Here is an 11,785-nt window from a genome sequence, read left to right on the forward strand (position 1 = left end):
CGTGTTTTTCACACACACTTCAATGTCTACATTGCCACATTGCATGGAAGAACACCAATGGTAGCCTTGTAAGTTTCCCTTTTATATCTGGCAGCTGATTCCAGCTGCACCTAAGCCAAGAGGTCATACTACTTTTTGTACTTACTAGGGGTAGGCTATTCAGAACCATAGAATCCAACTTTATATGTATACAGTAATCATCACGGAATAGTCTCAAGGATTTTGAACTATGTTCTTATAGCTATGTTTTTGTAAAGCTAAATATCTCAGGTCTTTCCTATCACCTCACTGTCCAGATCCTAAATACACAGACAGCTTATGTGTTTGACCTCAGCCACTAATGGATAATACCTAGCATTTGTTAATTTCCATCTCCCAAATTAAAACAAACAAATCTGTCCAATAAAATTTTTAATGCCCAATACAATATTTACTGAATTTTGTTTCCCAGAACAATACTGAGAGCAGCCTTAATATTCTATTCACAGAACTGCATTCCAACTCACCCCTCCACATCACATCCAATTACAAGTTTTGACAAACAGGACCATCCTTTGATTACAGGTTCGGTTCCCCTAGAGAGGATTCTCACATTAGCTGCCTTAAAATATATCTCCCTTCCCTTTCGAGTGCATAGAAAATATGTTTTTCAGATTCCTTAAAGATGATCCATGTGATACCAGAATATGGTAAACAGCACATATACCCTGGAAATGGCGGTATTTCCATAAGGCAGAGAATGGGGTTGGTTAGAAAAAAAGAACTTCCTGAAGAAACAGGAAGTGACATCCTATCTGGTAAGAAGTATGTTTAAAATCCTTTCCCCTAGAGATGGTGATGAGTGTTTGGGAGTTCCTGAGCAGTGGGGTTCAGAGACAATAAGGAGTGTCAGCACACAACAGAGGAGGCCTATAATGCCTAACATATCTTATGGGTTACAGAAAAGTGGGTATAAAATAAATGAGGAGAGAACCTTGTCTTATTAAGAGCTTTGAGGATTTTAATTTTTTTAATTTTTAACTTTTGTGGATACATTGTAGGTGAATATATTTATGAAGTATATGAGATGTTTTGACCTACAGGTATGCAAATAAAATGAGCACATTGTGAACAATGGGGTATCCGTCCTCTCAAGCATTTATCCATTGAGTTGCAAACAATCCAATTACACTCTTTATGTTATTTTAACATTTTGAAAAAGAAAAAAAACTCTAACTCAATAGTTAAGGAAAGAATTCAAGCAGCTGCATTATAAAGATGATCTTTAGGTGATTCTGACATAAACTTTAGCTGTAAACTTGCAAGAAGATGTACAAATACAAAGCCAAGCCATAAATATGGCTGCCATAATATAGGAAAGGTAAGCACAAGGTCAGGGTTCTTGCTATTTAGGGGTGAAAATATGTGCAAACTTTATAGACCAATAATTAAAATTACTGTTATATTAACTTAGATTCCAAGAATCTGTAGTAAGTGTAACTGTCATGATTTCAGATATTTCCAGGAATGTTGGAATAAGAACATATGACAAAAAATATTCTATGAAAGAAATTGCCAATTGCATGGCTGCCACCTATATACAACTTTAACAAATTAATGGGATCCTTCCATCAATACACAAATGGCAGTCCATGATTTTTAGCTTCATTCCACCTGGCCCTGAGGGTCATCTTTCAGCATGCTACTGTTCTTAACAGATGAATAGATGAAGAGACTATTTCTTTAAAACACAACATAAATACTGGTGGCTTTTCTTTTTTGATCTTTTATGGAATTGGATTCATTTTGTGGTTCAGCAGCCTTTAGTTCTTTATCAAAAAAAATTTGATACCCTACATATACCATCCCAATACTCTTAGCAGTGGGAGTGTTGGGCCAAAATATACGACAAACCTTTCTAAAGAAGGTGAAATAAAACTATTGAATAAGAAAGTAATGAAATTTGATCTTAAACCAAAACCAAATCTATAATTTGGATGTTACTATCAAAAAGGAATAGTTTAGTAGTTTCAAATGAAAAGAATTAAACATATTGACCTTCTATGGATCATAAATTTCAGTCTAAAGCATCAATCCTAAAAATAAGATATTTTTTATCCTCATACAGGACATGCTTGAAACCTTCCCAGGGAGTCTGCAGGCAAAACTATTTTCATCGTAATTATGAGTCATCATTTGTCTATTTTCATTCTTATTCTCTCACAAATGTTACAGTTGAGTTTTCCAGAGATTCTATGACATATGACATTGCAGCAGACACAGATATACATATGAGCAATCAACTGCCTTCTACTAAGCTAGATATTTAAAAGATGTGCAAAAGTATGAAAGTGATATCACACTTCTAACTAGTTTTTATTATGGAAAATTTATTTTTTAAATAAAATTATTATGTTATTATTAGTATGTTAGTTACATCAACATGTAATGGGTTTAGTAACAAATATATATTTTACATTCTTTTCAGTTTTCATATCTAATGTAGTAAATATTGATAACCCAGTCTACTTAACCAGAAGCCTTTTGAGATCCTCCAGAATTTTTAAGAGTTTAAATGAGTCCCCTGAAATGGGAGAGTTTGAGTACTGTTTATTTAAAGATATGACTATTTCCATCTGTTCTTTATCTTATCTTAAAACCTTTGACCTAACAAGTGATATGAGAGTCCAAGGATTTTGACCTTTTCAAAAAATACACAAATATTTAATTATATTACTTTCAGAATATGCCTTAGAAGATCTAATCTAAAGTGAAAGTAGAGATTACAGTAAGTTCAATTAGCAGGAACACTATTGGTAATTTCTATGTCAGGTGAAATGCTGAGAAATAGCACTAAGATGAAAAAAACAGAAGCATTTCTGTCAGAAAAAGCATTATGTATTTACTTATCACATTTAGGCATTTTCTATAGCGTATCACAACAATTCAATATATATAAATATTTAAAAATTTTTCTAATATTAATAATTTTAATCTTAATATTTTATTTTATTTCCCTTTTTGGACAGGATTTCACTCTGTTGCCCCTGCTGAAGTGCAGTGGTGTGATCACAGCTCACTGAAGCTTTGACCACCTGGGCTCAAGTGATTCTCTTGCCTCAGCCTCCCAAGTAGCTGGGACCAAAGGCACGTGCCACCACACTCAGCTAATTTTTTTTTATTATTTGTAGAGACAGGATCTCATTATGTTGCCAGGGCTGGTCTTGAACTCCTGACCTCAGACAATCCTCCCACCTTGGCCTCCCAAAGTGATGGGATTGCAGGCAGGAGCCACCATTTCTGGGTAATCTTAATATTTTAAAAACATAATATAAAAGAATCTCATCTCAAAAGTATTTTTCCTGCATGTGCTTCTTACTTTAGGATTATGTAGGAGACACTAAATGACAACTACAAAGCAGCTTACCAAAAGTTATTTCATAGGATAGTCAAATAAAAGCATCATCACTGCTGTTACATAATTGCAATGTGCTTCTCTTTCTTTTAAAAAGAATTCTTTGGGAACTCAGAGTAAAGCTAATTTTTGCCACCAAGCTCTGACAAGACATCTAAATCTTATTCTGAAATTGCTGGTTCAAGCTTGGACTACTTCTGAAAAAAAATCTGCCAATCAAGTTAAAATGTGTGGTGGCTTGTCAATCCTTGTCCAGAAGCAATTAGAAGAAAATGACCTACAGCATTTCCATTTGTACATAGAGAATTTAAAGGCCTGTCACAAAAGGTGAAAGGCTATTTCATTAAGCCTTCGCTGACAGAGAAAGGAGACCCTCTTGATGGGAGTTCAGCCCATAAATAATGTTGTTCTGGAAAGAAACAGTGGTAATTGTGCCCTAGGACTAAAAAGAAATTAGGGCAGACATACTAAATATTAAGAAATAGGCCTACATTATAACAATTTGCTCTTGTTTGTTTTTCTTTTAGAATAGTATTTTGGTAGGCCGCCCAGATAGTATTAACTTTTGGCATGTGTATGAGGTTAAGTATTTTAGGGTTATGGTAAAATAAAGTTAACATAATTCCTTGAAAAGTAAAAATCTTGTTTTTCTTGTGTATTCTTAATATCAAATACGATGGTTAATTTTAACTATCTAGCCAGTAGTAGTTGGGAGAATAAGGTTTCAAGACTCTGAAGACCTGGCTTGTTAATGTGTCTCTGTCAAAATCTCCAAGTATAATTAGATCCCCTTTTTCTCTTTATAAAAGGAAGAAAATAACAATTTACTTCACTATCTTAAAATATGGTGTCTTAGGACATTTGTGCTGTTATAAAGGAATACCTGAGGTTGGGTAATTTATTTAAAAAAGAGGTTTATTTGGTTTACGATTCTGCAGGCTGGACAAGAAGCATGGCACAAGCATCTGCTTGTGAGGAGGTCTTCAAGCTGCTTTCAGGCAGAAGGAGGAGAGCAGGCATCACATGATGAGAGAGGAAGGGAGGAAGAGAGAGAGAGGAGGAAGGTGCCAGACTCTTTTTAACAGTCAGATCTCATGGGAACTAAGAGCAAAAACTCAATCTTGCAAAAATGGCACCGAGTCATTCATGAGGGATCTGCCCCCATGACACCAAGCCCCACCTCCAACATTGGGGTCAAATTTCAACATGAGATTTGGAAGGGCCAAATATCCAAACTATATCAAACAGTGAATATTAAGTGAACTAGTATGTATAATCATTGAAAACTCATTCACACTATGGTAATTACCCAGGGGATTGGATGGGAGTGTGAAGGGAACATTCCAATTGCCTGTTGTGGGGATTTTGTTGTTGTTTTATATCTTTCTTGTGTACAGGATTTGAAAAAATGGTTGAAAACTACTGAAAAAATGGTTGAAAACTACTGAACTATAATATATTTGATATGATACGATATTAAATATATGATAATATAATTGCTGGTGGTGGCAGTATAGAATAAGGAAAATATCAAGGGTCTTTAAGCAAGGATGGCTTAGGTTCAAATCTCATTTTCTACATTTCCTTTCTATATAACCAAGTTACTCAAGCTTTGTGAACTTCAGTGTCCTCACTTTGCGAGTAGGGATGATGATCCTTACCTTAAAGCAGTGATTCTTAGTTGGGGGCAATTCCCTCGTCTAGGGGACAGTTAAGAACGTCTGGAGACACTTGGTTGTCACAACTTGGGGAAGTGCTACTGGCATTTAATGGGTAGAAAACAGGATCATTACTAAATATCCTACAGTGCACAGGACAGCTCCCTCAACCCCAAACAAAGAATTATCTGGCCTAAAATGTCAGCTACCTCCAAGGTTAAGAAAATTTGACTTAAAGGTCTATTGTAAGGCTCCAAAGAGATTCTCTATATGAACACACCTAGCAAAGTACCTGGGACATAATTAGAGATCAAAACACCATCAATTTATCAGTTAGATTGATCCTCCTACAAGGACAAATGAATTGTCTATAGTAGTGTCCTAAATTTGGCCCTGCTGAGCCCATATATATTTTATTAGCTGAATGTGCAATATTTTCCCAGAAATCCTCTCCTGAAATTGTCCAATGAAGCCCCAAGATGGCTTATATATGTGACATAAATGTCTTTAGGATCTCTTACATTAATGAGCTGCAGGTAAAATGGTTTTTCTTCTAGTGTTTTTTGAGGCAGGGTGGAGTGGAGTGGATTAAACACAAGGAGCTTTCTCCCGTATACTGAAACCCACTGCCTACAACTCTGACATTTTATTTTTTGGTCTGTTATCTTCAGGGTGTCCTCCTTATCTGAGTATCATGGTTTTTAGACCCCTGCAGCTATGGGGCCACTGAGAAACAGTAGCTATAAAAAATTGGTTACATTTACTAATGAACTGATGACTTATAAACATTTTCCAGACTCAAATATTCCTCACAAGTCTATCCCAGTCCATCCCTTCAAAGATCAGTATCTGACCATGTGAATACAGTGCAATTTGATTATAAAACCAAATTGCAATGATTGCAAAAAAATAAGAAAGCTGGGTAATTATGAATATTGATAGAGAGAGGGGATTTAGTATGTTCCATACATTACTGGTGAGAGCACAGACTGGTGCCATATGACCTAGTAATCTAAGTACATTGGTTCCCTAAAATGCAGCAATTCTACTCTAATATGAACAGGCATGATGACCTCCACTGAGTTCTTATTTGTGGAGTCTTGGAATTGATAGAAGTTGGAGGTAATGTGGTAATATGGTTGTCCATAGCTGGAAAAGTAGATAGGCAAAAACTAGCCATTGCATACCAATGAGTACTTTGCAACAGTAAGAAGCAATGTCATAACTACATGGCTGGAACCTAAAACATAGTACTTAATTCCAGGAAGGTGTTGGTGAAGAATTGCTTGAACCATAGCCTGAAACACTGACAGAGTGAGATCAGTTTAAAATTGAAAAAAATAAAAACTGACAAGGATGAAAACAAATGATAGGCACCTCAAAAGATAATTATTTGAATTTCAAAGAATCAAGAAATATTTATGAGAAAAATCAATAAAGCCCTGAAATTATTTTCCCTAAATGGCTCCACAATCAAGCTGTGGATACCAGCAGGGGGAAAAATAACTCATGCCTATAGGGGTTTGGAGGACTCAATGCTTGATTTACACAATTTTGTTCTAATATGTGATGGCAATTTAATATTTTTAAGTATTAGCTGAACTTAATTTTGAGTCTATTTAAGGATGATAACCTAAATGAATTTTTGTTTAAATCATCTAATATATATTTTAGTCTAGATTTCAATAGAATTTGTTTTTATAGTCTTTTCCAACTTCTCATTATCTTAGAATACTAATGAACACCTGTACTCCTCCCAAAATCCGTTATTCCATTCCATCTGTTAAAGATGTCTCTGTTTCCTCCACCTTGATGGGTGGTTCCCTGCTACTACCTCCTCAGGACCTTAACACTATTCTCCCTATTTCTCTAGTGGAAAAATGCCTTCTGTTTCAAAGAGATACACAAAGCAGAGCTTTTTGAGCCCCTGTGAATATAGATCTTCCTTCAATCCTCAGCCATATCCTTACTAGAATTCAGAGCCATGCTAGGAAGCATTCTAAGTAGGGGATGGAGGGTAGGGGCAGACTTAGTATGTAAATATTAATCTCTTAAATCTGAGTACCAACTCCTATCTTTCATATATTTACCTCTTGTGCTCTCACTCCAATAATTTTTTTGAGAAATAACATTTTGGGTTCATTTACAACACTTCAGCGAAGTTTTATTTATTTTTATTAGCATCAGTAGTGTTTCTATATGCTAATAGTAAACTATCTGTAAAAGAAATCAATAAAACAACTCCATTTACGATAGCTACAAAAATAAGATATCTAGGAATAAACTTAAGCAAGGAAGTGAAAGATTTCCATACTGCAAATTAGAAAAATTTTATGAAATAAATTGAAGAGGATGCAACTAAATGGAATGATATCCCATGTTCAGAAATTGAAAAAATCAACATTGTTAAAATGTCCATACTACCCAAAGTAATCCACATATTTGGTGCATACCCTATCAAAATACCAATGATATCCTTCACAGAAATAGAAAAAAATCCAAAAATTCATATGGAAAAACAAAGGACACCAAATAGCTGAGACAATCCTAAGCAAAAAGAACAAAGCTGGAAGCATTACATTACCTGACTATAAGATATACTACAAAGCTATAGGAACCAAAACAGCGTGGTACTGGCATAACAACAGGCATATAGACCAATGGAACAGAAAGAGACCCCAAAATAAATTCATGTACCTATAGCCAACTGATTTTCAATAAAGGTGTCAAAAATATACATTGGCAAAAAGAGTCTTTTCAATAAATGGGGCTGGGAAAATTGTATATCCACATGTGGAGTAATGATATTTGAACCTTATTTCACTTCGTATACAAAAATCAACTCAAAATGGGTTTGACATAAATGTAAACCCTGAAACTATAAAACTACTTGAAGAAAACATAGAGGAATGCTCCACGACATTAGTCTGGACAATTATTTTATGGATATGACCCCAAAAGCACAGGCAGTAAAAGAAAAATAGACAAATAGGATTACATCAAACTAAAAAATTTCTGCACATCCAAGGAAACAACAGAATAAAGAGACAACCTACAGAATGGCAGAAAATATTTGCAAACTACTTTTCTGAAAACATGTTAATATCCAGAATATATAAGGGACTTAACAGCAAAAAAAAAAACCCAAATAACCCAACTATAAAATAGGCAGAGAACCTTAATAAAGATTTCTCAAAAGAAGACAAATGGCCCACAAGTATATGAAAAAATTTTAATGTCAGTAATCAAGACCACAATGAGATACCACCTTTTTCCGGTTAGAATGCTTACTATCAAAAAGATGAAAGAAAACAAGTGTTGATAAGGATAAGTGTTAAAAAGGGAAAAGTGACACACTGCTGGTGGGATTTTAAGTTCATACGGCTATTATGGAAAACAGTATGGAGATTCCTGAAAATATTAAAAACAAAACTACCATATGATCCAGCAATCCCGCTACCAGGAACATATTCAAAGGAAATGAAATCAGTATATTGAAGATATATCACTGCCCCCATGTTTATTGCAACACTACTTACAAATAGCCAAGATATGGAAGCAAACTAATTGTCCAACAATGGATGAATAAAGAAAATGTGGGATATATAGACAATAGAACACTATTCAGCCATAAAAAAACAATGAAATCCTGTCATTGGAGACAACATGAATGAACCTGGAGGACATCATGTTAAGCAAAATAAGCCAGACACAGAAAGACACATACTGCATGTTCTCACTCATATGCGAAATGTTTTAAAAATTAAAAAATTTTGATAACATAAAAGCAAAGAATAGAACAATGGTTACCAGCCCTGAGGAGGGGAAAAGGGTGAGGAGGATGGGGAAAGGTTGGCCAATAGGTACAAAGTAACAATCAGATGGGCGGAATAAGTTATGTTGTTTATTGTATAGCAAAGTGATTATGGTCAACAGTAAAGTACTGTATATTACAAAGTAACTAAAAGTAAAGCTTTCAAATGTTGTAATCACAAACAAATGATAAATGCATGAGGTGATGGATGCACTAACTATCCAGATTGGATCGTTATACAACACAAATATGTATCAAAATATCAAATTGTACTCCATAAATATGTACAACTATAATGTGTCAACTCAATATTAAAATAGATTAAAAATAAAAAATTTATATTATCAACTTCTAGCTCTGACAGTGTAGATTGCATAAGTTCAACTCTTCTACTAAGAACAAATAGAAAATATTAATAAAGAAGTATCTATTTGAAAAAAATCAGAGAACTACCAGGGCAGCCAGGATGTGACATCCACGATCCAAGAGAGAATGGGAGTGCATTGCTTTTTCCCTTCAGGCATGTGAAAATTGCTAAGCAACACATAAAAAAGAGATTGGAGTGGACTGGAGTACCACAAAGGTGCTTACATTTAAAACTTAGGATGACATTTGAGAAAAATAAAATCCTTTGGTCACTTTTGAAGGATGCTAAGGAACCAAGTCATTATTTTGAAACTACTAAAGGGAGAGACTTAAGCATGTTTCCTGCTTCTTTTATAAACTATTGTTTAGGGTAACAAAACAGGTGATAAAAGGAAGATTTTCGGGCCGGGCGCGGTGGCTCAAACCTGTAATCCCAGCACTTTGGGAGGCCGAGGCGGGCGGATCACGAGGTCAGGAGATCGAGATCATCCTGGCTAACACGGTGAAACCCCGCCTCTACTAAAAAAAATACATAAAATTAGCCGGGCGTACATAAAATTACAGGCGCCTGTAGTCCCAGCTACTCGGGAGGCTGAGACAGGAGAATGGCGTGAACCCGGGAGGCGGAGCTTGCAGTGAGCCGAGATCTCGCCACTGCACTCCAGCCTGGGCGACAGAGCGAGACTCCGTCTCAAAAAAAAAAAAAAAAAAAAAAAAAAAGGAAGATTATCTATATGGACCTTACACTAATGGTGGCAGGTAAACAGAGTTCAGTTGCCTAAAGAAGATTCATAGGACCCAAAATGGTACTTTTTACACTTTCCCAATTTAAAAGAGAAGTAGGATACATTACATTAAATCTTTAAAGTCAGTATGTAACCAAGTCCAAGCTCGTACCACTTACTGCATGACAGCCAATAAGTCGTGAGGCAAGGTGTTGGGTCAAGGCAGGTGACTTTATTTGGAAAGCCAGCAAACTGAGTAAATGGCAGACTAGTGTCCTAAAGAATATCTTAAGTGAGTATGAACTTCAGTCTCTTTCTTATGTTAATTAAGGGAAGGAGGAAGAGGAGGGGGTTGAGATCAAGAGGCAACCAATGACCACATACATCAGGACACCAACAAGGGTCCAGGTTGTGAAACTTCTTCATTCTTTGGATGACACAAATCAGGTCACAGTATTCCTATAAATCTTTAACATAACACTGTTACTTGTATGTATACTTTCTTATTTCCTCAGAGGTTAATTTCAGGAAAGGGAATTTTGTCATCATTTTTTTCTTTAAAGCTGAGCTATAAACTTAATTCTTCCTGTAATTAGCTGGTCTGTGTGCAGAGATAAGCAGCATCTTTTAATCTAAAGGAATTACCGCAGGGAGTGTGGGGCAAAGTGGAACCAATCATGCTAAGCCTCCCTCCACTGCTACTGGTTAGTGTCTGCATCAAAACTGAAAGCTTTCTCAAAGCAAGTAAGTTCAAAGAAGCCAGGCACATCATCATTTATGAAGTGGTCTAGTAAAAAAAAAAAAATCCTGAATCTGATCTAGCCTGTCTCAATCTAACTACCAGCTTTCAGGAAATACAGAAGACAAAGGAGCATGTTAAATAACACTATGTGGGTACAATTAGCCAAATACATCTTGTAGAAAACTCTGCAGAGTAAAAGGATTCATTTTCTTTAACAAAAATTTGAAAGCAAAAAATGTTGGGCTAAAGAGTAAACAGATTTAATTGCTCTTAAATTAAACAGATTCTGGTTCAAACAAAGTAACTATTAAAATCGTATACAAAAATTGAGGAAACTCAAACACAATATATATTTAATTACTTTTAAAAATTAGGTGTTATTCTTAAAAGAAAAATGTGGAATAATGGTACAGCAGTTATATATTTTCCAACAACTTTATATTTTAAAGATACTGCCTTAGAATGTTAAGATTAAATGCGATAAAGCACATTTCCCAGCACAAAATCAGCACTCAGTAGATGACAGTTTTTTTTTGAAGTCAAAGAATACATTCACCTTCAAAATCCTTTCTACTTTATTAAAATTTCTTAAATCATCCTATTTAAGGAAAAATAAAAGGAAGTTTTAAATATGTGCTAGACTGATGGTCATAACTTCATCTGGATAGTAGTAATAACAGGCCTAAGTCTTCCTAATGTCCATATAGCTCACTTGTTCAGATTTAAATTGGGAAAAGCAACAAATTTTTACTTGTTCAACAATTTAACAAGTCATTTTTTCTTCCTGTATTCAGAGATCGCAATTATGTAGAATCTTAAACTTGTAATGACATTGACATAATATTTTTAATGTGATAATGATCATTTTGTATATTTTGAGGAATTCTACTTCATTTATTTTTGTTCAGTTTTTCAAGTGGAGAGAAAATACCTTTGCCTAGAGTAGAACATTTAGCATGGACTGAGTTACTATTACTCTTATAAAAACCTGTAGAATAATCTCTGTCCTCATTGAAAGGTAATCATTTTTATATGAGGGAAATAATTCTTGTAAAGAAAAGATATTCATATATCTGTCTTATGTGA

This window comes from Pan troglodytes, chromosome X (assembly GCF_028858775.2).
Source record: "Pan troglodytes isolate AG18354 chromosome X, NHGRI_mPanTro3-v2.0_pri, whole genome shotgun sequence".
Classification (NCBI taxonomy): domain Eukaryota; kingdom Metazoa; phylum Chordata; class Mammalia; order Primates; family Hominidae; genus Pan; species Pan troglodytes.